Source organism: Pteropus alecto, unplaced genomic scaffold (assembly GCF_000325575.1).
Source record: "Pteropus alecto unplaced genomic scaffold, ASM32557v1 scaffold20, whole genome shotgun sequence".
Lineage (NCBI taxonomy): Eukaryota > Metazoa > Chordata > Mammalia > Chiroptera > Pteropodidae > Pteropus > Pteropus alecto.
In genome coordinates this window covers 39,032,117-39,059,149 of record NW_006436298.1, presented here as the reverse complement: position 1 = coordinate 39,059,149, position 27,033 = coordinate 39,032,117, and the positions used below count along the sequence as shown (strand labels likewise).

Sequence of the window (27,033 nt, the reverse complement as noted above, 5' to 3'; positions counted from 1 at the left end):
AAGATTGTGGAGAGGAAGGAGAGGAGCTTCCCACCACACCTCCCTGGAACTATTATCTGGTCTTGAAGGGAGATTGCTTTGCTCTCTTGGTGAGAGCAAGCCTAGCTATGAGTTTCTCTCCACCTGAAGCACACAGGTTTTCCAAGACTGATTGACTTTCTCACAGCTGGAAGAAGATTCACGTTCACGTCAGTGGTCAACACTGAATCTTCACACTGGAGAGATGAAAGACAATAGTCTTTTTTGTGGCCTTTGCTAGAGAAGGCAGTAAGAGTCCTGTGTCACCAAGACAGGATCATTTCACTGAAGACATGCAAAAAATTTCCACTGATTCTAAAGAAAATTCCAAAAGATTTCCAAAACATTCTGAGTATGATGTTTATGCTACTCATTCAGACATTCGGTTTTATTTGAAAAAGGAAATCTCATTGTTTAGGAATTAGACCACAAATATATTTAAAGAAAAATACCACGGAATGTTTAAAGATATAGTGCTTTATGTATAAAATATTATTTAGTTGACAGTTTTAATCTTCTTTGCATTGTGCAGTTTATGGGTTCATGTTCTTATGTCCTTGCTTTTTTGTTTTCTTTTTTGCCTTCTTAAAAAACAACTGAAAATCCCAAGTCTTCAGAGGAGTATTAGAAGTCCAAGAATCATCCTTGACCTAAGCTGAAAGAGTACAGGGAGTCAGGAGGCCTGGAGTCCAGGCTGCTTTAGGCCACTGGCCGACCAGTCCAGGGGCTCGGTCCATGTCCCTCAAACACTTTGTCTTGACTTACTCATTAGTGCAATGAGAAGCTAGGCTAAGTCATCCCTCAGGTCCTTCCTAGCTCTAGTATTTGTTTAATGATTTTCCTCTGAGAATTCCAGAGCTTTTACATAACTCACAAGGCTAAGAGTCCATTTAGGGAAGCACATGGGCCTCAGCTATGCTCTCATCACACAGAACGAATCAAGCTCGGAAAGATATTTCAGCCAAAGACAGTATGGGAACAGTATGTTCAGACAGACTGGGGAGAGCTGATAGAATTCATCATCCTGACGATCCGGGCCTTGGAGTGGAGCTGCTGTCCAGCTCAGGGCTTGACAGGAAAAACTGGTTTTTCGTTAGAATGCTAGCACAATGAAAAGGTGTGCAGGAGGGACTTCCAAAACCAAGGGTGGGCCAGCTCTGCCACAAACACTTGTGACATTTGGCTAAGTCATTTGCCTCTCTGGGACACTATTTCTTTATATGTGTGAAGTGAGAGTAATGAGATCATCCCTGCCTTTCTCAACTGCTTGCGATAAGGTCAAAACACATACATAAGTACGTAAAAGGGTTTGAAAACTATACCATGACGTAAATAAAAGGATTGTGATCAGCTTTGAAAGGTGTTGCTGCCCTTGTGCCTAGCCTAGAGAGGAAGTGGGGGCTGAGGATTTCAGCACAGGGGTGGAGGGGGAAGAGCCTGAGCTGAGAGAGGGAGAGTGACAGGCCAGGTAAAGAGCAGGACTGGAAGACTGGTAAGCACAAGAAAGGTTCCTAACCAGAGGCCAACTTCAGGCTGAGGCCTTTGGAAGCTCCAAGCCCACTGTGTCCACTTCCAAAGACTCTGCTGTGCTGTTTTGTCTAAGAAGAAAATGATGGGCTGTGGGACTGCAAGGCTCCCTTGCCTTGTGAGACACGTGAGCCCTGCTCAGTGGCTCCTGTCATGCTGCACAAGAAGCAGGCACCTTGATAACTTCACAGGAAGGGGCTTCATAGACTAGTGAGGCGGTGACAGTGCTAAGATAGAAACCAGGCCAAGTAATAGCAATAATGGTAATCACAGTTGCTATTTATGGATCACCATGTGCCAGATGCTGAGCTAAGTGCTTTACATACATTTGCTTATTTAACCTTCACAGTTACCAAATGAGCTTGTTACATTATTATTTTACTCCAGTTTAGAGAGGTTAGGAGAGACCATGGAACCTAATCTTAGGAAAGGTCATTGAACCCTAAATCTCCTAGCTTATCTTCAAGATAGAATTGACTTTGAACCCAGTTTGTCTGGACTCTAAATCCTGTCCTCAGTCATTGTGCTGTTCTGCTTCTCTTGAGTCCACAGGTTCTTATCAAGTCAGCTGAAAGTTGTCTGGACTTCAGCAGAATCCCAAAGAAAGAATCAAGTCAGTCCTGAGCAGTGATGAGACCAAGACACAACAGCAATCCAAAAAGGGCCTGACTTGGTCACTTCTTTTGTGTGCGTGTGAGGATAAAATAAATTAAATGTAATAAAAACAGTAGTTCTGCACTGGTCTAGGAAAGGTAAGATGCCCTAGAAAGAATAGAAATGATTCGTTATTGACCATTCCAGCTAGTGGTGTGCTGATGCTGGCCTGCACTGGCTCATACCTTTGAGTGTGAGCCAATCGTGTGCATCTCTTCCCAACTCCACAGTCAATGAAGTTAGATTGGTAGCTTGAACTTGGCCAAGGTGGGAATATTAACACCATGGAAAATAGCAAACACAAACCAGAGCTTTATTTCCCTTCAGATCCTGTTGTTAAACAACGTACCTGCACTGATTCTAGACCTGTTTCTCATTTTTTTCCCCAGTGATGTGTAGGTCCCTGTGAAGGGTTGTTTCTGAAACCCTTCACAGGGACCTACACATCACTGGGGAATTAAAGGAGGTGTATTAAAGGAGGTCTTAATTCTACATATGTAGATATTATTTATGAATCAAAGGAGCCATTCTAACATGTGCAAGTGAAAACAACCACTGAGAGTTGCTCAATAACCATACATGCTCAAGACAATTGAATAAGAGTGATGGGACCTTGCTGCCAGTTCCAGTGGAGGATCTTGCCTGCTGGGGAAAGGCTCGATGACCAGTTTTGTGTGTGTGTGTGTGTGTGTGTGTGTGTGTGTGTGTGTGTGTGTGTGTGTGTAAAGTCTGGTAGCTTGAATTGTGACAGCGAGACTACATATCTGTGTGAATGACCTTTTCTTTTCCTCTTTTATATTTTAAAATTACCTACCAAAGATAATGTGGATAAATGAATGGAAGAACAGAGCTGAACACATTTATTTGAGGAAAATATTTTGTCAGATCACCTAATTTTTCAACTATATCTACATTCACCAGATATGGTATCTGTAATGTTATCTATAGTATCACCTCCATTGATTTTCCATGGAAATGAGGGCTGGGAATAGAATGGAGGATTAGAACTACAGATTACCCCTACACCTCAGTTTGGCGTTTACAGAGTAGAAGCACTTGTGTTTCAGCTGTTCTCCTAGCTCCTTCCTTCTCGTATCCATGTCAGTGCTCCCGGGGAGATGGAAATATCTATTAGATACTTAATCCAACGTCCTTTAACTCCAGTTGTGAGAGAGTTGTACTTGACAATCTTTCTTACTAAGACCCTCTCTAGGTCAAAGATTCTGTGTTATTTAAACTGTCATCTGTGAGGCCATAGAGCCAAAATCAACTCTTTACGTGTGCTATTACAAAAGGTTTGAAGGAAGACTGGGTTTCAGTCCTAGGTGTTCAGCCAATTCAAGATCTTTGTTCTTTTAAAGCTACTTGCTTTCCTGATTGGGACTTAGCAGGTGGAAAGATACCTGCCCCCAGATAATCTAGTAAAATAGCAGCCAGAGCTGTAGTAAGGATAACAGGAGATTAAACGACCCACTGTGAGCTGGCAGTAGCTCACATAGTAGGGACAGGAGAATGCTGGGACAGCCGTGAGGCTCTGCCTGGCACATTACTGCTTCTGCTGGGCACTGCTCCTCGTGTGGAGGGTCTTATATAAGACTGTCACAGCAGCCTGCCCCTCCCTGCTGGTGCAGTTCACAGGAACTAGCTGGCTAGAGCCAAGCTCTATTTCTGGAATGCAGAAAGTTCAGCTGAAGGGTAGCCACTGGAAAGATATTCGTTTACTCTATTGAAGGGAGCAGAGATAGAAGACTCCTAGGGAGAAAATTATTTTGGGAGACCATTTTGTACAGATAAGCCAAGAACATTTGGGATCAGATAGGGTAAAAAAGCAGAGCGAGTGAACAAACTTGACAAGTAACTATTCCTCCTGTTGTCATGCCCTTTGTTGGCTACTGCACAAATCCAGCTCCAGGATTTTAAAAGTGTAATTTATCCAATAAGCCTGATGAAATGAGTATGATTTTGACTTTGCCACCAACCTAAACTTATGTTTGGATAAACATCATACATAAATGAGTACAGTAAATTCTCATTATTCAACAACCTGGGGAATCTCTTTTAGCTCAAATACTAGATCCCCAAGCTGAGACTTCTGTTATTCCATTCAGGTCTCAGGTAAAGATATTGTTATTGTGCATACACTTTGTTTCGCTGCCTCACTAGGAGGTTAATTCCTTTAGGACAGAAGAAAGTAGGAGATATGGTGATAATTTAATGTGGCTAATTAAGGAAAAATTATCTGAACTTGTATGTCTTTGGTGGTGGTGATGGCCGTGTGTGTGTGTGTGTGTGTGTGTGTGTGCTGGCAAAATAGGTGTACGGAGTCTGTTAAAAATGACAATTTTGAAAGTGGATAGGTTCAAAGCTGGGAAGGGGAGCCCAGCTGGGATCTAGGAACAGAAGGTAAAAATTAGCAACCAAGGCAGGTTGAAAGCAGGGATAGCATGTGACAGGGACAAATCCAGAAGGCAGGAACCAAATCCAGAAAGGGCTCCCGTATGGCAGGAAAGCACAGACAGTGGGAACCAGGAAACTGGGCTTCGGCCAGACCTCGGACGCTCCTGAAGCCCCAGGGTTAGCAAAGAGAGCGCAAGTACCAAGGTCCGGGCCAATCCCGAGCAGGGGGCGGAGGCAGAGAAGGTTGGAGATGTGCAAAGAGGGCGGAATTGAGTACTAGTTAGATCACAAGTTGCAAATCAAAATGCCTACAGACTTTTGTATATGTTTTAAATTGCCCATAATAAATTTCTTTTAATTATAAGAAAACAAGAGATAGAGGGGAAACCTACAAGTTAAGAAAGAGATTTAAACTCATCTACCAATTTCAGAGTAGAGATCTTATTTGGATTCGTGATTCAAGCAAATTGTTAAAAAGTTTATGAGGCTTAGAAAGTTAAACACTGACTTTTTGTATTAATGATTTGTTATTATTTTTTTACCTGTGATAATAGCATTGTGGTATTTTTAAAGAATCCCTATCTTTTAGCAATAGATGCTGAAATATTTATATATGAAATGATATGACTGTAGTTTTCTTCAAAAAATATGGAGGGGGAAAGAATTGGCTGAAACAAGATTGACTCTAAGTTGATAGTAGTTAAAACTGGATGATGGGTTCATAGGGGTTCATTATACATGAAGCCAAGGCTTTCATTGTGATGATAGATGCACGCACCAGAAACTTTTCAGAGCTAGTCTGCTCTGCTCCTACAGATGAACGTTCCTATTGCTCTAGGATGAAGATGTCCAAATGCCCACATTAACAGAGAGATGAAACAGAGCCACAAGAAGGTGGGAGTTGTAGAGGAGCATTTTTCTTTGTTTTAAACGTATATCCAGCTCTTTCTGCTAAAAATTGCAAAGAAGCATTTTGAAATTTATCAAAGTGAGTAATGATGTGTGGGAGAGGCTAGTTGCCCCCCTTCTCTTTTTCTTCCTCAGGAGCTGAATCCCAATCGTTTGGCAGGCTTCATTGCCGCCCAAACATTTCCCAGCCTCCTTATCATGGGGCGTGGTCGTGTGATTTAGTTTTGGCCATTGAGATGTGATCTGAAATGTTCTGTGGGATTTTCCAGAAGACTCCCTAAAGGGAGCTGACTCTTCTAGGTGTGTCCCTCTTCTCTTCTCTTTTCTCTTTTTTCTGCTGGGTAGAATGCAGATGTGAGGTGTAGAGCTCCAGCAACCATCCTGAACCACGAGATAGCCCTAAGGATGGAAGCTATCTTATGTGGCAGAGCAGAAAGTAAGAAGGAGCCTATGTCAGTATGACCCTCCTAACTGCTTGTCTCTGGATGTATTTTATAATATGAGAATAAACTTTCGTGCGATTAAGCCAAAATTACTTTAGGTGTTTAATTTATATGCAGTCCTAAGGCTAATTGATACAGATAACTGATTATTCATAATAAATAAAGCACTGTCTATTTTATATTATCTATCAAAAATTAAAGTATATAGAGTCATTGACTTAGCAAATCCAGTTGGAACTTCATCCTGTAGAAATACACCAAGAAATGGTATTACATGTAAGAGCTAACACTGTCAACAAGCTAAGCATCCATGCATGGGGACTGGTTATGTAAAGGAAGCTTCAGTGGGATACCAGACAGCCGTTCAAAGAATGAGATAGATCTCTTTGCATTGCTGTGAAAGAGCCTCAGTTTGTATTATTGAGTGATAAAATGAGTAAGTTACAAAAGAGCGTGTGGTTTGATCTCTTCTGTGTAAAAGAATAATATATATTATGTATGTTATGTGTATATACATATGTGTGTATGTGTATGTGTATATATGTATATATATGTATATATATACATACACATACACACTATCTAGAAAGAAACAACCTGTTAACCAAAGGCAGCGAGGGGGCCAGGGAGTTAGTGTAGAGGGAGGCTTTTACTACTATATATATTTTTGTATAGATTGAATTTTCTCTCTACTATCTGTTTTTCTCGATATTAATAAAAAAATTACTTCCAGTAGCACACATTTGCTTAAAGCTTAAATTTATAGATTAAAAGCTAGAGAGTTTATACTTCTTAAATTTTCTTCAATATCACTATCTTAATATTTAAAGTACAGTCTGATTTCCAGTCCATACTAATTTAAATGGTCACAATAAAGGTATCGTTGCCCCACTCCCATCTCCCTGTCCCTCTCTCCCTCTCCCTTCCCTTTTCTTTCACTCGCACCCCTTCCTCCTGCCTCCTCCACTCCCATAGATGTGTAATGTTACTGCCTCTCCAAGCATGTAGGCTACCCAGAGCTTATGCAGAAGACCGGGCAGACCAGAACACAGGGGAGACCCTCCCAGGAATGGCTGAGCTAGCTAGGGAGTCTGTCCTCCAGCGCTGGTAACAATACTGGTATTCTGCCTGAACACAGAGTCCCGGGAACACTCAGGGCCTCCAAGTGGTTTTCACCAGGTTTGTTTCTTGCAGATGAATGAGGACACATGTGTTCTGACAGAACTTGGCACGTGTCCTGGAGTTTATTTACTCAGGCTCCAAATGAAGGCAATGGTTTATTTTGACTCTTTCCTGCAGCATGAGAGCTCAGCTAATGAGAGTGGGATGAGAGCACCGCCGGGAGACAGCGGCACGGCAGCCATGCGCCGTGAGGCAGATGGCAGAAGAGGTGACATTTGTTTCCAAAGGACCTCAAGGCCCTGTGAAGCTCACGAGAGCAGCTCAATTGGTGCTTCAGTTTTAGGAAAGTTCTTTCCAAGGGAAGTAACTTTAGTTGCTGGCTGCGTACTTCAGTGATAAAATCTGAACCTTGGCCACTTCCTGGTCCAGAAAAGATTACCGTAGGATGATCAAGATAACTCACATCTAAGCAGTGGCAAGTTCTACGGCTGCTTTCAGGGATGGAATCTCACATAGGTTAATATGAATTGATTAAATCTGAGAGATGAAGAGAGAACATGTGGAAAATATGGTATCTAGGAATTTGTTACTAGACCAGGTGTATTAGTCCCAACCGCTCTGGTTATGAAATACATGCCCGATTTAAACTGGCTTAAAGAAAAATAGGTTTTCATTGATCCATGTAACTGGGAAGTTCAGTGATTGATTTCAGGCATAGTTAGATCCAGGGCTTTAAACAGTGCATGAAGGACATTGTCACTGCCCCTCTTCTTCAGCCCTGCTTTCTTCAGTATTAGTTTCATTAGTTTCATTAGTTCCCTACAAAGTGGAAAAGATAGTTACCAAGGGCTCCACCTACCAGTTTATCAACCCCAGGTTCAGGCACCTCTTTACAGCTCCAGCAATGTCGGGGCTGGTTTCTATTGGTCTAGTTTGGGACATATGTTCATCTCTGAACCAGTTTCTGCTCCCAGATCTTCTGCTCCCAATCCTGGTACCCAGGCCAGAGTCACACAAGAATGGAGGTGGGAGAGCGGAGTACGAGGGGAAATTCAAAGAAAAATTAGTGTTGTTCATCAGGGTCAGGTGGAGATAGTTGGCAGACAGTTAAATGTCCACTATACCTGTGTAGACTTCGAAGCTTCAAGTTTTTCCAGTAGTAAATGAAAGGGAGAAGGGAGCTTACCAATACACCCCCCAATAATCTCTAACACTTCTTAGAAACCTTAGGGATTAGAGGCTCCCTGACCATAACTCAAGGCTTTAGGGCTTACTCTAGAGTCTTTAAATTACTTGTTGTTATTCCAAGTATTGGGGTTGAAAACAGATTAGGACTAGAACACATATACATGCTTTTAAGAGTATTCCCAAGCCCGGATGGATTCCTGGTCTAGATATCCCCTAAGAGAGGTAAAATAATTCAAAAGTTTTCCTAAGAGCTTTATAATTCCTTCCCTAAACCAGCCTAATTTATTTTTATTCTATGATTACTTTTGTTTTAACAAAATTTCAGAGCAGCCAGTAAATGACAAGCTGGAGCCACACTTGGGCATTCTGGCCCCAAATCAGGAGAGATTTTCTTTGCTCTGCTATGGGTAGAAAGAACAGCAATGAACATTGCTGCCACCTTCCAGGAATGAGATGTTTGAAATGATGTCTGTAAGACTGAGAAATGTTGTCTTTCATAATACACAGATTAAGTGGTGTCTACAGAGACTTGAAAAATGCTGGATCGGAATGCAAATAATATCATCAGACGAAGCAAGCAGAGAGAAACAGAGCATTGCCAGCCGTTTTCACTATTTTTGAAAATGAGGACTGTGTGAACGGAAGTAGCTCACCTCGGAAACTGACAATTGCCAATTTTTTTTTTTTTTTTTTTTACTGAGGAAAGGATATTCTGGAGCTCTTCCTACAGGAAAAGTCATCAAGCATAGACCTATTTACAAAGAAACATTAGTGGCATAGTTTGGTAATGTGAAGAAAAAAGAGAAAGGAGTCAATCTTGGCCATAGGAAAAGCTCGGATGGTGGCCCATATTCATCTCTGTTCTCAGAAACTGGATGAAAAATTGGTGGAGAAGGAGCCAACTACAGTCCCTGTCAATTAGATTGTCACCTCCAAGCATGCTAGGAAATTTTTACAGGGCATCGGATCATAGCCAATTCTTTTTATTTAGGAAGGTTTGGAAAGTTCAAGTAAGACAAATGCTATTCTCCTTTCTCAGTTCAGGAACATGACCCAAAGAGAAAACAAAATATGGAAATGTCAGCAGTGGTTACCCAGTTTATCTGCCACACCTACTTTCTCATCTATAGCTTCTGGAGAGGGCCATCCTACCCACCATGTGATTAGATCAGGAATGGTTTTTGCCCAAGCTGGAGATCATTAGATTGCACTGTAGGGATTCTGAACTCAGAGACAGAATTCGCCAACATGGTTGAGCAACATAAGAGAACAAATCCGTGGAATGTAGGCTGAGGCATCAGGGCACCAGTTTCCGCAAACCAGCCTCCCACAGGACATATCTGATACACAACATGTTTGGCTTACAGGGTATTAAATTTGATATGATTGCCAACACTTAAACACTGGAATATTTAACAATTTTAAATGGATGAGCTTCCAAAGCAAACTGCACAAAAATTGTGACTGCCTAAGGATGAACATGATGATAACATAGAGGCCAGACTTGAGGTGAATTTGGGACTTTTCAAACTTTTAAAATATACATTCCAAGATCACTGAAGCTCACCTGCACATATGCTCCCATAAGTATTCACCCAGGAGTACCAATCGACATCCTCCAAATTCACCTGCAACTTGTGGTGTTCTAATCAGAGTAATTGAAGAACTTTCAGCAAGCTTACAGGAGATAAGATGAATGAAGAATTCTGTTTTACATAAATGGCCAGAGTCCCCACCACTCCCTTTTGCTCCCCAAGCCTTGAGCCTGAGCGGCACATGCGCTTTTCCATTTTAGACTCACTGTTTCATGTGTATGCTCCCCTACAGGCCATGAAGCCTGTGAGCCCTGCACTAAATGAAGGAACTCAGCTCTGGCTGTGGAAGGTTTCTGAAGGGTCCAGTTCCTGCTTCACTGAAGTCTGGTTGTTAGCAATTCCTGAATTCTCAAGACTTTTTCATACCTTGAGCGAGTGTTTTCCCTTCTCCCTGCTACCCCCACACAACACAAAATTTATTTGAGCAAATTTGAGTAGCGTTTCAGACCTGGCAGCCAAAGGAGCTCTCACTAAAACAACCTCTGAGAATTAACCTAGCAAAAGAAAGATGTTGTAGGGAAGGGAACTTTACTGTGTGGCTTTATTTCCATGACATCACCTGGAGCAACTGGCCCCTTTAAGAAGATCTTGCATGCACCTCTTTGGTGGTCTCAGAACCCCTGTCAATGTGGACTCTTTCAGGCTTCTTCCCACCCACAGCATCTGGGCATAGCTAACTATATCATAGAAGACATCAAGCTATAAATGACTACTTTTTTTTTTTTTGCCCCCACATTCTTGCTCAAGTTGTCAACTTGTATGTTTGGGAGGTATTTTAAATGTTTGCTTGTTTTTTTGCTGAATTTTGGTGACTTCGGTCACTGGTCTATAGATATGGATATATATAATGAGGAAAGGGTCTTCACTGTTGGCACTGAGAGACTTCAGTGTTTTCGGGCTCTTGTCCTAAAGGGAGTGGGTGAGCAGCATGTTAGAGCCATGGTTCAGTTCTTTGCTCTTTTCTGTGAGTCAGAGTCATGTGCTATCTAAAATAGATGGCGCGTGTGGGCAGGGCAATCCAAACATAATAGCAACTCATCAAGTTTATTCCCAGGGAGACTGTGACCCCCTCATCCAAAACCTCAGTGAGGCTCTGTTTGGCCGTTGTAAGGGTTGGGTTGAACACACAAATGCACTGAACTGACCGGTTCAACTCGGCCTTGGAGATCCACACATATAGCTGCATTCTATATCTTTACGGAAGTGAGAGCAAGTAGATTTTACTGGATATCTGAACACTAAGCAGGCACGTACTTGTGGCTAGGCTTCCCTAATACACCACAGATCATGTAGTTTCCTAAGAATGCACAAGCTCACAAATGCAGCTCAAGACTGAAGCATGTCTTGGACTTTTACATTTTTAGAACATCTGTTTGGAGATGAGGCATCCTCCCCCCAACCACATGTAGTTGTGTGGACATGTTCTCATGATGTTCACATTGGTGTTTGCTCAATAGTTTGTGCTGTTTGTAGGACCAATGGCTACATTCTAAATCTACCAGGGGCCTGTAATGCTCAGTAGGCTATTCAGCTTTAGGTCATTGAAAGGGTGATCACATGACTATTAGCAAACTCGTGTGAGACATGACGAAAGAAGTCTGACTTGAAAAGGCCATGTGGTGATGAACAAACTCCAGGCAATCTAGCTGTAATGCATCAGAGCATGGAATCAACACCCTTTCCTGGAAGCAGCAGTGGCAGTGCAAGGAGGAGAAGTTGTTGTTAAAAGTATTGCAAAATACCAGTGCAACAAATGCTGAGCAATTTCCAAGGATCATATGTGGCAAGTACCTGTTGTGTCAGAGAAAACTTTTAGAGATTGCTCTGTAGGGGGCAAGGAGGAAGGTTTGCTGAACTAAAATATTTGATTACCACCTAGCCTTGCCTTAGGCAGATATGCGACTGAACATTATCCTTCAGCCTCTCTTTCTGTACCATTTTCTTGACCTCCCTGGCTCTCACACATCCCGCCTCACCACCATCCATGCTATAGGCAATCACCATCACTCTCTGCCCACTTATATCTCTCATTTTTATTCTAGAGTGAGTATTAGCCACTGTGCTGTCTTCTGAGGTGATTCTAAGCCTTATTGTTAACTATGAAATAGAAGAATGTGTCCCTCTTTTAGTGACTGTCATCAGAAGAGGAAGGGCCTAGGGGGAATAAGAGGATTTTTTTACTTTCTTGAAACCACAAATCATGGTTTAAAGCAAGCTCTGCTTAAGGAAGAGAAAATAGCAAACAGCATATCCAACAGGAGATCAGAAGCATAAAGCCATCCAACTAGGAGGACAGTGTCCCTGAAACAGACTCAAATTGTTATTATATGTTACTGCTTTTTTTTTGTTGTTAGGAGGTTTTTTTTTGTTTCTCTCTTTTTTTTTTTTTTTTTTTTTTGAGAACTTGACATTTCCCCTTTGGGCCTCACAAATGTGGAAGCAGCACTGGCCAGCACTTGGCATCTTTTTGGGACTGATCAGTCAGTCACTACAGCTTTCCGGTAAGATTTCAGTGCCTTACTTCATTTGTGAGGACACTTTAAGTGACAAGAAAGCTACTAGCAACCTATAATTTAGTGGAAAACTTTACTGTCAGACTATAGTTGTTATAGCCTGAATCTTTGTTGTCACTTGCAAAGGCTAACTCTGAGCCCAAGCGCCATATAAATACAGAAATATCATCTAATTGCTTTATTGCTTAAATTTGCTAACTTTTGAGAGCAATGTCATGGAGACTAAGAAAAAGAAGATTTTAGGATTGTTAAACTTGTGAAAGATTTTCACAGGTTCTCAACTTCTTTCTGAAATGATTACATTTGGGGGCATACCCTATGCAATGTTTCCACCTGTTATAGTCCCACGAAAGGCCATTTCAAATGGTAATGACTCCAGAAGTGGATACTACTCTTGCTAGATAAAAATCCCATTAAGACTTCATTTGCTTCAAAGTAATTTACTTGGACCTCTTTACTTATCTAAGCTAATTGTTCTTGTCAGTGTCGCAGTGCTCAAGGAATATAGTAGGATTTATTTTTCATTTTTTTTTTTTGAAAGAAGAAATAAACACATTGAGAAAGCAGAACTAGAGCGAGTTTCCTCTGAGTATGATCTGTTCCTTTTTCTCCTATCACAATTCCATCAATCCTCCTGATAATATTTTCTTTCTTTCTTGGTTCTAAAGATTTTCTTCTACTTTATTCCACCCTCAAATCCCATGTTCTGACAAATAACCAATCTCCTAGTCTCATTGCAGAGTCAACATCTAGCCTTACAACCTACTTGTTTCTTCTGCTTCATGACTTACCCATAGAATCATAATCGGTTGGGTGTCTGCCACCTATACAACACTAGCTCAGTGGGATATCTGATAAATTCCCAAAGCCTTACAGTTTGAAGGGAGCCAAACTTTGTATCCATGTGGCCTGATGTCCTCTTTATTAAACACACCATTTCTGATTACTTATAAATAATCCTAGTCCCTTTGGAGTACCTCACTACCATCAATTTTAAATATTTTTCTAGCCTCTCAACATTATGAAAAATTTTTAAGCTTGCTGAAGGGTGGGTGGTGCCACCATGTCATATTCAAAGTCCCCATACATACTTCCCCAATCTTTTTTTCTTCCTAATTCTGACTCCCTGCCTGCACTCTATTCACACTCAATATTTGTTCTGCTTACCCAGTGTTTTCCTACCCCTCACTAGAGAAGGGCATTGCTGTAAGGTTTTCTAGGTGGTCAACCACCAAAAGTATGCAAGGACCTCACAAAACCATGGGCCTGGACCTAGACTGTAGGCTTAATTAAAGAATAAGGTCATCCCACAATTACACATAAACATGTTCCTGCTTCACTTTACGTAAGTTACTAATATAAAATTTAGCTGTCTTTTAGAGAAATGCATTGTTTTTTGGGGTCGCCTCATCTTTAAAATCCATATAGCTGGCTTATTTCAGATTTTTAATTATTGAAGAGTAGGAAAACATAAAGCAAATATATCATGATCCCATTTCAGCTTGGTTTCTCAACCTACACACTTGGAAATGAGCATCATTAGCTGAGTTTAAATACAATAGAGATATCAGAGAACCTAAACAGCCAGCCACACAGGAAAAGGTGTTTAAACAAGCTTCCAAAAATCAGTAACTAGAGTGACATTTGATGTGGCATTTGGTGAGCAACGCAGTTAAAATGACATGTTAGTTAAACATGATGATGACTAATGATAAAATAATGATAAACTATCCATTGCTTCAATATCCAAGTGTGGGAGAAAAAATGCGACAAGGAGGGCAGAGCCTTTCGTGATGAAAGTTCCAGCTGGAGAGACTGCCAGGTAGTTCTGAGCTTCTGCTGAACACTGTTTTGAAGGCTGGCCCTCTCAGAGGTAATCAGCTTGTTACTTTAGGATAGTGTTTTGCAAAAGCTGGGGAGCTTTTTTAATACAACAAACATAGTAATAACCATGGCTCATAGCCATGATAACTAAATCAAAATGGGGTATCAGTATTCTATATTAAAGCTCCCCAGATGGTTCAAATGTGCAGCCAGAGTTGAAAGCTGCAGCTCTAAGAGGTTTGACTTTGTGTTTTGAGGGTGGACAAGGAAATCTGGTTCCATTTCAGGATGGTGGGCTAAGTATATCCTATACCTTCTTCATTCGTGTAGCAAGGGCCTTAACTGATGATCTTAAATAAGAAGTCAAACTTGCAGTAAATCAGAAACTAGGATAAATACTAAAGAATGGGATGTAGACCTGATTGATGCAAAAACAGAAGGCCCAATATAAAATGTGAAGGGAGACACCAAGACTGCTACATCCACAAAGGTGGTGGACAGCAGAAGCAGGAGAGTATCAAGGACAATCATGTAGGTCCTTGGGGCACTACTGCAGGAGAGGCCAGAGATTCATCCTTCACTGATGCCCTTCCATCTGCCATTGAGCCAAACAGCAGTGACAGTGTCATCCTCCAGGTAGGACTCATGGCCGGGGAGCCCAAATTAGGCAGGCATGGTCATGTGTCATGAGGCTGGCCATTGCCAGAGGAATGGGGTAACAGAACTGAACACCTCAGAGAAATCTCATATAGTGACTTATCCTTCTTCATTGTCCCTGAGAATAGGCCAGAGGACAATTCAGACCAGCAGTCTCCCCAAGCAGATGACACCCACTGACAGAGAATGCAGTCTAATGGAGAATCTCAGCCATATAGATTAAAGAGTCATTATTACAACACATTTGAGAGAGACCAACACTACGAAAGATGACAAACTCAACAAAGTGGACAAATGGACATCCAAGCAAGATAAAAAATAGAACAAGTAAAGTAGGAATTAAGGGTAAGTAAATTTTTCTGATAGATGTATGAGGATATAGCAGCCACAAACAAATCAACTAGAGGTCACGGAGATTAACATTTGATCATTATAGTAAAATGCTGAATAAGCAGAAGAAATATTTTTTTTTTCTGAAATTTAATTTTATTAGAATAAAGACTAATATATGCCTTATAACCTGGTGCCTAGTGATAGCTCATAATTTTAGCAGCTCACTTTTCTGGGAAGCACACAATAATATTCAAGTAAGAGATTACAGAAAGTATTTTGAAGAATAAAATGTTTTTTATATCTTTCTAAAAAGACAGTCCATTTTGAAAAATTGACAATGAATGAAAAATATAATTTAAAAAAAGTCAATTTTTCCCCAAAATACATTAAAAAAAACACTTGCTGGTATTTGTATTTTAAGTGTGTGGAGTAAAATGGCCCAAATTTTCAAAGGAAGTTAATAATAGTATGTACAAGGACTTGTTTCCTTTGATTTAGCACCAAGTAAAATAAGAGTAAATATACCATTTAAGATATAATCAGGTTTCTCCTCTACCTCTTATAGTGCCCCATTCCTCTTACTAGGCCACAATATATAAGCATGCATCCTCCTAACCCCACTAAGGAATCTAAAGCAATGATTTAAAAATGACTGCTCAGATTATACACACTGGCAGGACTTTTTCTCCTTAAGATAGGATGTCAGTGAATGCTAGCAGCTATCAAATTTCTTTACTCAGGAATAAAGAACTTTACCTTCAGCAAACTCAATTATTTTCCTTGTCCCGTTTAGCCTGTCATATAAAGCCTTTTTGTCACTATACCTGTTTACTAATTATGACTTGCTTGGGGGGGAGTGTCAAGGAAATTTTCCCCAGGCATACCTAATCTATTTCTATTTCCTGATGACAATGCATGCATATTTTACATAGTATTGCACATTTTCTGTTATTCATTCTTTTTTAAAATACTTTAATTTATTATTTATCAAGGTATACTGCACATTAGATCAAAAAGAGAACCGGCGGGAAGATCCTAAAGCACACATTTCTTAATTTAAGTACTATCTGTGAACATAAGACTTCAATTACATTTTCCATTAAAGAAAATTCATTCAGCTTTGGTTGCTTATCCAAAAACTTGTAATGTCAGTTTCTAACATGTTATATCCCAAGTGCACATGTATTTTCAAAAGAAAACAAGTCATATTAAAGTAGTATTTTCCTACATGCTATTTGATGCATTTTTACAGCAAATTGAAAATTCTGAGTAAACTTAAAATGTTTAGTAACAAAATAAATATAGCTTATACAGCTGCTTTATACATTTCTTAGTTTAAAGGCAACAGTAAATTTGCATCCTGCAATAGATGTGTAAAACAAATTATTTTTGTCTGGAATATTATAAATATATCATATCACAAAGCTATGTCTCATGTGCCAGAATTTTTATTTATTATTTTGCATCTGGCTATGCAAAAGCCTCTGATGAGATACTTTCTCCAAATTATATTAGTATAATATAATTTTTTACTTTCCCACAAAAATATGGAAACGTTATCAAACACTTATTCTTACTGAACAAAAGTTAGGTTACTACCAATTGCTCTTTTAATTTTGCTCTAAAATAATTTTTTTAAAGTTGGGATATCTCTGATGTTTTTGAATTACACACCCAGAGACGATAACAAGATGGAACATACTAGACAATTTCAAAAGATAACTCTTAGTATCTAACTCATTTCACATGTCCTTACTATCCAGAACAAAATCTGTAGAAATGAAACTAATATAATTTTCAAAGAATTCTTACATAGTAGAGTCTTAGAACCAGGAAATTCTAAATGAAAGAAGGTAGAGATTCTCATCTTGCTAATTACAACCATGGAGCAACTGATGCTTCTGGTATATTTGTGGAACTTTTGTTTGCAAGAAAGCATTCATATGGGGCCAGAGCTTCTTGGTTTCTGTCCTGGAGAATGTTTTTAAGACCTCCTTTTTCTGATAATATTCCAGGACTGGTTTTGTTTGGTGGTCCTAAGCTTTCAGTCTTTTGGTAAGTGTGTCTGGTCTGTAATCCTCACACTTAATGAGAGGCTCTCCAGTCAGATCATCCATACCAACTACTTTGAATTCGACATTGCACACGTGGCCACTGGCTGGATGAACCTGATGAGCAGTGAGGCATTGCATGATGACGTCAAAGGACACATTCAGGTTCATCACCAGGTGTATATCTGCTAAACTCTATCCAGGGCTTCAGCTTGTGGGAGTATCCTGGAGAAACACACAATGGCCACCTACAGTGGGTGAGATTTTTCAGCTTGTGAAGGGTCAGCCGAGTCATGATGTTTAAGATGAGCTTCCTCTGGTCCATGAAAGTCTTGGCCAGCACACCCATTTCTGTGTCCCTCAGCGTGTTGTCTCAGAGCAGGTCCCCACCGGAGACTTCTTCAGCTCGAAGTGTTTGATAATGTGCAATGACAGGGTGTGCTTGCCGAAGCCAGGGAGCCCATGATCACCATGTGCAGGAGCTGCCCAGATGCTCCCATGGGTGCCCAGCGGGGCCTGGGCTGTGCGGACAATTGGTTGGGCTGCGGCCTGGCCTGCATGCTCCTGTTCTCCATGGCTGGAGGCCCTGGCCAGCACCACAAGGACACTTGGCAAGAAAGCACAATCTGCAGTGGAAATGGATATTTTAAAATGGACACCGCTGAAGAGCAAATTCTTCAGTTGAGAGGCTGAGCTAAGGAATTCTCCCATGATGCAGTATAAAGAGCTGAAGAGATGGTAAGTAGGAAAGGAAAATTAAGAAACATAAAGTATAGATTCAAAAGTTCCACCATTCACAAGTAGAACATGGAGAGGATGGAGGGATACAATATTTAAATAAGAATAGACAAGAATTTCCCAAATTAAAGAATGATATAAGTAACAAAAATGGACAGTGGAACACTCCAGAGCATCTAGAAGCCAATATTGGCAAAGGCGCAAGTAAATAGGTCTCTCGCTCCACGGGTGGGGTGTCCCACAGCTAGTTTGGAAGGTAACTTAGTGACAACGAATGCTTTAAAAAACTGCTTCTCAGTATCTTCCTTAGACTCTCTGACATGACAACAGGAAGGCATGTGTAAGATGTTCACTTCAATCTTATTTATAACAGTGAAAAATTAACAATCTAAATGTGCACTAATAAGAGGATGGCTAAATGAACCTTAGCTGTACTATGAAATATTACGCTGCAGCTGAAAAGACAGAAGCAGATTCTTATGTGCTAACATGAAAAGATTTCTAAGATATTGTAAATGCAAAAAGTTGCAGAATGATATAATTTATGTTCAGTTTATGTTAAAATATGGTATAATTTATGTTTAAATATACCTATCAAGTGAACTGGGAAGCCAAGTTTCAAGCGGTGGAAAGATGACTTGATTTTCGTTTTTAAAAGATTGCTCGTCTACAAGAATGAAAGCCAGGGGAGCTGTTAGGAGCTATTTCAACAGATCAGCAGAAAGGTAAGAAAGTACTATTTTAATTTTAATTTCTTCAGTATGAGAGAGATTGAACATCTTCATTTGTTTATGGACCATTTGCATTTTATCTCCATGTAAAATTCTTAAATTGACAACTAGCCTCCTTGGAAAATGCTTTAGGTTTAGTTTACTACACTAGCTATGAAACAGATCCTTAGTTTTGTCTTCAATTGCACTAACTTAGTACAGCATCGGGCCATGCATCATATGGTGATAATGCTAATTAGAGGGTGCTAAGCCATCAACCTTGCATCCACTTCATTCTCTATCCATTCTTGAGCCACTTCTTTCTAAAAAATATTCATAAAAATAATCTGATGGGTTGTTCTCATTCTACAAGCAAGAGAGAAAGCTATTTCCAGAATAAAGATTTAGGGAGTAGAAGCCTAATTTCTGTGTTTGTAATTTCTAGCAGCAGAGTAGAACTGCTGCTCTGATTTCTCAGACGTTTTATTTTTAATCGTTTCTGCTATTTTTGGTCTTTTAATAGTCATATAATCTCTCTTATTGTTCCCTTATTCAAAAGAGTTACAATGAATTCCTAAGAAGATTCAAAAAGTATATGGATATTTAATAGAAATTTGGCCCACATCCTACAGCAAAGGAAAAAAAATGTTATAATTTGAAGCAGTATTTTTCATAATACTAATTGATTTGCATAATAAAGCAGCACACTATTACCATCTTTTAGGATAATTATATACACAAAAAACGATCCCACCAAGACCTTTCTATCCTGGATACATTTAGACTTCTAGTGTATTCAACCTTTAATTGAGATATCTAATTTGGTACCAGGCTCCAATCCCAGAATACCCCAGAGAGAGTATCTGCAGAGAGTGGGTAGCATTTGCTTGGCTCCAGGTGTGAGTGGGAGAGGACGTGCTCCAGAGTGGCTTAGAGCAGGCACACTCAGTGTTGGCCTTCTGGCACACGAAGGACTCCTAAGCACACTGAGTCATTTCTGCTTCCTGAGACCACTTCATCCTTTCCTCCTTTTCCAGACCAATGTCACATAAGCTGTTTGAGACAAATGGTTATGAAACTTGTTCTTAATAACATCTGGTAAGGGATTCTTTGACCAAAAAAACCAAACCAAACCAAACCAAACCAAAACATAAAACCAGTAGCCAAGTAATATATCTAATATATTTGACTTCATTTTTAGCAAAAAAAAAAAAAAGTCTAATCACATATGTCAACCAAACAGGATTGTAGAAGTTTATTGAAACTTTCTCAGTATTTCTTCCCAGTAATGGAAGGCGTCTAATCACATATGTCAACCAAACAGGATTGTGGAAGTTTATTGAAACTTTCTAGGTATTTCTTCCCAGTAATGGAAGCCAAATGGCAGAGCAGTAAAAGAAAAACATCAGGGGCTCCTCAGATTAGGCCTAGTTTTGCATTTCTAATCATTTTGAGGTAAAAATTTCCAAGTTAGTTTATTGTGAACTCCCTAAGGGAGAGTTAGCAGTTTAGGGCATCTAAGGAGGAGCTAAGAGCCACAAAGAAGACAACAAGTGGAATAATCATTCATTATTGATTCAGCAAACTTTCATTGGGTATTTATCTATATGGCTAGTTGCTCTAAACACAATGGACACAGCCCATTAAAAACAATGAAGCCCAAGTATCTGTCCCCATGATGATGACCTTCTAGTGGGTATTATGGGCCGGCGTTGCCCAAAGTGTGACAGCTGCTCCTTTGGAGACTGTGAGATGATTTTAGGTCTCTGCCAAAGAACATTTCCCTCCCCAACCTCTGGGTTTGATAAATATGTTTAATTTTTAAAAACTATTTTATAATGGAAATTTCAAATACATGAAATTAGAGGGAAAATGATATAGTTCCATGTATTCATCATCTAGTTTCAACAATGGTCAAAGTTCTGCCAATCTTGTTCTATCTTATTTTTTTCTGAGTATTTAAAAAATAACAGTTTTTAAAACTTGAATGATAAATGTGTATGTTTGAATGCGTATATGAAAAATATAACTAGTACATCAAACCTAATACTTCAGTGTATTCTTGCTTAGGAAAAACAACTATAAATTTAAGCTTTAAAACTGCTACACAGATATGGTAAAGTTCAACAAGGGAGTACATAAATGACTAACATGTATGAACTATTGTTAGAGGCAACAAGAGATTAAGAGGAGGTAGTAGGCATTCTTCCTTTTCCCTCTCTCAGTGAGGTTAGGATGGTTAGAAGACATTCCTTCCTCTATAAAAAATGCTTAGCACTATGCTTGGCACTTAATGAGCACCTATGAAAGACAAGGTAATATTATTTTTAGAAGGCATCATTGATTCTAGAAGACTGATGGTGGCTAACATTTATTAAGCACTTACTAAATGCTGGCACCACGGTGAGAGATTTACATATAGTATCTTATTTTCTCTTCACAGCCACACTATGAGTCGATGTTATGATCCCCATTTTTGGAATGAAAAAATCGAGGCTCAGAGAAATTAAGTAGTTTAAGTTTACAAAGCTATGAAGTGGCAGAACTAGGACTTGAATTCAAGCCTGTCTTCCTCTAAGTCCGTATCGATCTTCTACCTAGCTCCCTGGACAGCCAGGGCCCACTCCCCAACCAGCTGGAGGCAGCTGGGGAAAGAATTAGATATGTGGAGTTTGGAGGCCTGGTGTAAATCTGATTCTTCCACTTGCTAACGTTATGACCTTGAACATTTCATGTCACTTTTTCTGAGCCTCTGTTTCTCATGCATAAAAAAGGAACAATAATAGAAATTACCTATTTGCAAGCACAAAGTGAAATAATTTATATGAACATCTGACATTGTAGGCACTAAATCAATGTTTGTACTATATTCAAAGGCCACTATCAAGGCCTGTGATCTTGAAATCTCCTTCTCTTTAGGTCTTGGCATCCTCAGCTATAAAAATGGTGGAGTTGGCCCTTAAAATCCTGTTAGGGGTGACATTTCAGAACTGTATTCTGATTGGACCACAATAAGTATTGTGGTCTGAAGTTAATGAAAATAACTAGATATACTTCCATTCAGTGTGATTTTTAAAATAGAATTATTTATCATTGTCTCAGTCTGGATTCCTTAGAAAGCAGAGCCTGACAATACTCTGTTGCTGCTGCTTTGTTAGGGAGTCTATCCCAGAGGACAAAAGCTAGAGACATGAGACACACAGGAGCAAGGCAGGGAAGGATGGAGAGAAATCCGAGCAGGCATGACTGAGCTGGTTGCCACGAAGTGCTACCGACTGCTATCTTATAGGACTATGCTCTGAAAAGCTGCATCTTAGGACAGTCTATCTGGAGTGAAAAAATAAGATAATGTTTATCTATTTTCCATCTCCCATTTGGCAACATTTTGACCATGAGGTGTTAATGCCTCTGCCATTCTGGGTTATATGATTCTGGGCTCCGGAGCAAGGTCCCCTGTGTCCTACATCTTGGTATTAACAGGGACGCCCAGGATGGGAGGTGAGAGGCCTGTGGCACAGGCAAGGGGCTATGGTCTGGGAGGGTGACCTGGAAGAACTAGTTGGAGCTGGTGGCCATGGTGGCAATTGGAACAAGAGACAGGTGAGGCTGAGTAGGCCTGAAGTGATAGAGGTATGTGATACAATAACTTATACCCAATCAACTTCCAAACAGTCTGAAGGGGCTTACTTCATAAAATAAGAATGATAATAAAAGAGGAAATAATTCATAGAAATGAAAAAAAGACCTCATTTTCTTATTCTGAAAAAGGAGGGTAATAATAGTACTTACCCATAGGGTTGTTGCAATGATAGAATGAATTCAAGAAGTTAATATTTATAAACCATTTAAAATATATGTGGCATATAAAAGCCACTATGTAAATATTTGTTTAAAAAAAATAAAATAGTAGCTACATGAGCTAAGACGGTTTTTGCAATTGAGCATTAAATTTACCTCTAAGCTTTCTAGCAGTTAAGGAAAAAGAGAAATATGACAGATGTCATAATTTGTATTATCTGATCAAAATGAGCCTGCTAATTCTGAAAGAACGAAGAATTTACCTGGCATGAAAATCTAAAGGGAATTGATCCCAAGAGACATTTAAAAAGCGAATGAATAATGTTTTCAAAATGATTTAAGTATGGCTAATTTTTTCACTGATAGTTTACCAGATATAGCTATTTCTTCTGGAAGCTAAGATAAAGAGGTTCAGATTTGTAGTCTTGTGATATGTTACCCTGAATCAGTGGTTCTCAAGCAGGTGCAATTTTGCCTTCCAGGGGATGTCTGGCAATATCTGGTGATATTTTTGGTTGCCACAGCTTTGGGCAAGAGGCTGGGGGTAATGCTACTGGCATCTAGTGGATAGAGGCCAGGGATGCTATTAATATTGAATGGGACATACTTATACTAAAAAAAAATTATTTGATGCTTATCTAAAATTCAAATTTAACTGGGAACCTTGTATTTTAATTTGCTGACTCTAGCAACACTAGCTGCTAAACTTCCTACAATCCATTGGGCAGGCCTCCACGACAAAGGATTGTCTGGCCCAAAAGGTGAATAATATTGAAGTTGAGAGACCCTAAGTGAAGTATAGATCTTTGCATACTTTCCTGGAGGAATGGAGACATAATATGGATATCAAAATATTTTTTCTTAGTCAGACTTTTAAGATTAGTTTGCTGACAATTAGTTTCAGGTTAGAACCTCTGGCCTCAGCCTAGCTTATTTGTGTCTGTGATACTGATGGAACCTCGAGTCCCATCTCTAACAAACAAATGACAAAGTGGACATTGTATCGAAGCTTCTTGAATATCCCCGTTGCTCTTTAAATACCTCCTGTCTGTACCAGTAGTTTGATACTTATCACCTCCTGCCTCATCTAGTGACTTAGAGAGATTTATTGCGTACGCAGTTAATCTAGAAATATTTATCCAGACTGACGTCAAATAAGGTGATTTGGACAATAAAAAAGAAGCAGAAAATAGAGCCTGTAGTATTCAAGGGACACATTTCAGTTGCAGAGGTAATCAAGGGAAAGATACTCCTGGAGGGTATTCTCAAACCTGTAACGGTTTGGGGGGTGACGGAATGACAAGCTGGGACGGAGAGCTCAGTGAAGTCGTTTTCCAGGGGAGGAGCCCATCTCATGACTGGGCTGAAGGTGGGCAGTTGTTGGGCTCCAGGGAGATGTGGTCTTTGCAAGGAGGGAGCCCCACCTAGCACATAACTCAAGGCAAGAGTAGTGGAAGAGACTTGGTGAAAAGTCAGAATTTGAATCCCCTTTTCTCCTAAACTTCCTTTACTACGTTACTATTAGCTAAAGTCCAGACTTCCTTTACTGGCTGCCTGTCACCAAGGCCCACGTCACACTACTTTTTTTGTTTGTTTTATTTTATGTTTTATTAGATACTCCTGCATGTAATAGGAACCAAATAATACACCATAAAGAAAATACTTTCTAAGTACAGATGGAAAAGGCCACAATGTAAATACCCTCATGAAAATATCAGTGGATTAACCTCTCACCTCTACCTACATCCCAGGCCTGAAATGAGATATATAGGGATTATTGGTGTCTTTGGTTAGTGTCCAGATGGTATGCTTTGCATTCAGCAAAATACAGAGGTTGCATTAATAACCATGAAATAGCACAGAAAAAATGGGAAAATCAGCTACTAGCTGCTCTCCTTAGCTAAATAGCTTGTTCAAGAAGGTGGAAGATGCTCTCTACCAAGTGCTGGCTCACCTGAGGTTACACAAACACCTGTCTTATTCTTAATCTACATTCATCTTTTTTTGGCTTTAGTTTTTAGCTATGGGCATTTCCAACTCCATGCCACAGTAAAGAAAACGAAAGGCAGAACCGTGCTTGGTATGATGTAATATAATAACAGATATTCACACTGGTGACCTTGATTCACCCAGAAAGCATTCAATTAGACTTATTGTCCTCTGTTCAGAGGGCAGGGACTTTTATCATCCACTTTTGAAAGTTTGCCATGGGAAAAAAAAAAGCCGAAAATAATATTGGTGTGTATGTGTATGATTGAAGGGTTAGTTTCAATTTCCTGAAAAAATTGACCTCGTGGTACACTTCCTTCTCCATATGGGCTGGGAAATGAGGTACCACTGATGATTTCTCACTGGTTTTATTTTGAATCGGAGGGTTCTCGATGGCATATACTCATTTTTTAAAATAAACTTTCTGATGGAATAATGTTAGATTTACAGAAAATTTGTATAAACCGTTTTCATATAGCCCATCATTCAGTTTCCCCTATTGTTAACATCTTACAAACTGTTAACATCTTACATAACCAAGGTACATTTGTTGGAACTAAGAAACTAACGTTGCTACGTTACTATTAGCTAAAGTCCAGACTTCGTTTGGATTTCACCGTGACCTTTTGCATTAATGTCCTCTTTCTGTTCCAGATTTAATTGAGGCAACCACAGTGCATTTTGTTGTCATGGCTCCCCAATCTCCTATTGTTTGTGACAATTTCTTAGTCTTTCCTTGTTTTACATGACCATGACAATTTTGAGGAGTACTGGCCAGGTATAAAATTCTCCTCCCCCATCTGGATTTGTCTGTTGTTTTTCACATGATTAACTGGGGTTTTGGGTTTTTGGAAAGAATACCACAGATAGGATTGAAGTGCCCTGAGAGGATCATCACTTCATATCAGGGGTACATGATATCTACCACGTGACATCTCTGATGATGCTAACCTTCATCACTTGGTCCATGTGTCAGAACTGGTCCTAAATCTAGCCCACCCTTGGGAAGGAGGATGTTAAGCTCTACTTCCTAAAGGGGGGAGTAGCTAGCTAGCTATTTTATTTGGAGTTCTTGTGTAAGAAAGATTTCATACAGCCATTTTAATGAAACATTTGCCAAATTTTTTCAATGTCAGATTTTTTTTTAATTAATTAAAAAAAATATCACTGATAAAGGTCATTATCTGATTATCCAATTCTCCATTATCCGATTCTCTTCCATCCTTCCCTTCAGGTAAGAACAAACCATGTTTTTACATATTCCTGGGAAGCGAGCGACACTTTCTGACCTTGTTCTTAGGAGCTGGACTGATGGAGGGTGGAGTACAGAAGGAAAAGAGGGACAAATTATCATAGTTGGTGGTTCCTACGGTCTCTTTCTACTGGCTTCCCTCCCCTTATTCTTTCTATCCTGGCTACCCCTTCTCCAACATCTCTGTCTTCTGTTTCCCCACCTTCCTTGGTGCAGGTGAATCCTAAGAACAAGTACCTGATAATCAGTGAGAAACAGGGAAATTGCCACATCATTCCTCAAGAGACAATGCAAAGAACTGAAGGACTGAGATGACAGGGTTTTAACATCTGAGTTCCGAACTTGAATGTTTTACAACTCAAACTCAATATGTGCCAAACGAATGTATCATCTTCCCTTACAAGCTGCTCTTCCATCAGTCCCTAATTTCCATATCCATCCAGTTGCCAAAGTCAGAAACCTGGAAGTCATCTTTGACTCCTGCTTTTCTCTCTCCTGCCACAAAATCGTTCCCCAAATCCTACAATTCCTGTTTCCTAAATATCTTAATCCTTCCATTTCTCTCTAGCTGCATGCCGTTGCCCTCATCCAAGTTACATTAACACATACCCGACTGACTGTAGCCTGTGCCCAACTGGACTCCCTGCCTCCAGTCTTACCCCTTCCAATCTATCTTCCACTCCGCAGGCTGGAGAAATTATATCATATTACTCCCCAGCTAAACCTTCCTCATTGGCCTTAGGACAAAATCTGAACTTCTAACAAGATCTACAAGCTTCCAAATCTCTTTTAATAATGCCTCTTATTTCACTTTTTGCCCTCTTTGCCTCAAACTTCATTTACCCACCATAACCAGCCTTTTCCACTTTCCTAAATACACTCTTTTTCTTTTACATCTGAGGCCGTCACACGTGCTCTTCTTTCAGCTTAAAATATGCTGTCATCCAACTTTCATTAGCTTTCAAGTTTTAGCTTAAGTACTTTCTGCAAGAACTCTGACGAAGACTTTCTTCTTTGAGCCCTCAAAGGAGACCGCTTCCTCAGAGCCCCTTTTTGACTAGGCCTCATTTTTGGCTCGCCGAGGCCAGTATAGCAAGAATCTTGCTAAGTCAGTTTTGGTAGGAACCTCCCTACCCTTGATATCTGACCACCCAAGTTCCTTATTCTCCACCCTCTATGTCTAAGTCTCTGACCTGTCTTTAGCAAAAATCCTGTTAGGCCAATTGAGCAAGAATCCCCAACCCTCAATGTTGCCTTTTAGTAATCTTCCATCCTCTGAACCCCTCACTCTGCTCGTTGGCTGTGAATCCCCAGT

At 39.9% G+C, this 27,033-nt stretch overlaps 1 pseudogene; it reads right to left on the bottom strand.

Moving 5' to 3' along the window:
• Nucleotides 1-16,984: 16,984 nt before the first annotated feature.
• Nucleotides 16,985-17,928, bottom strand: LOC102898680 (annotated as a pseudogene).
• Between the last annotated feature and the right edge of the window lie 9,105 nt (nt 17,929-27,033).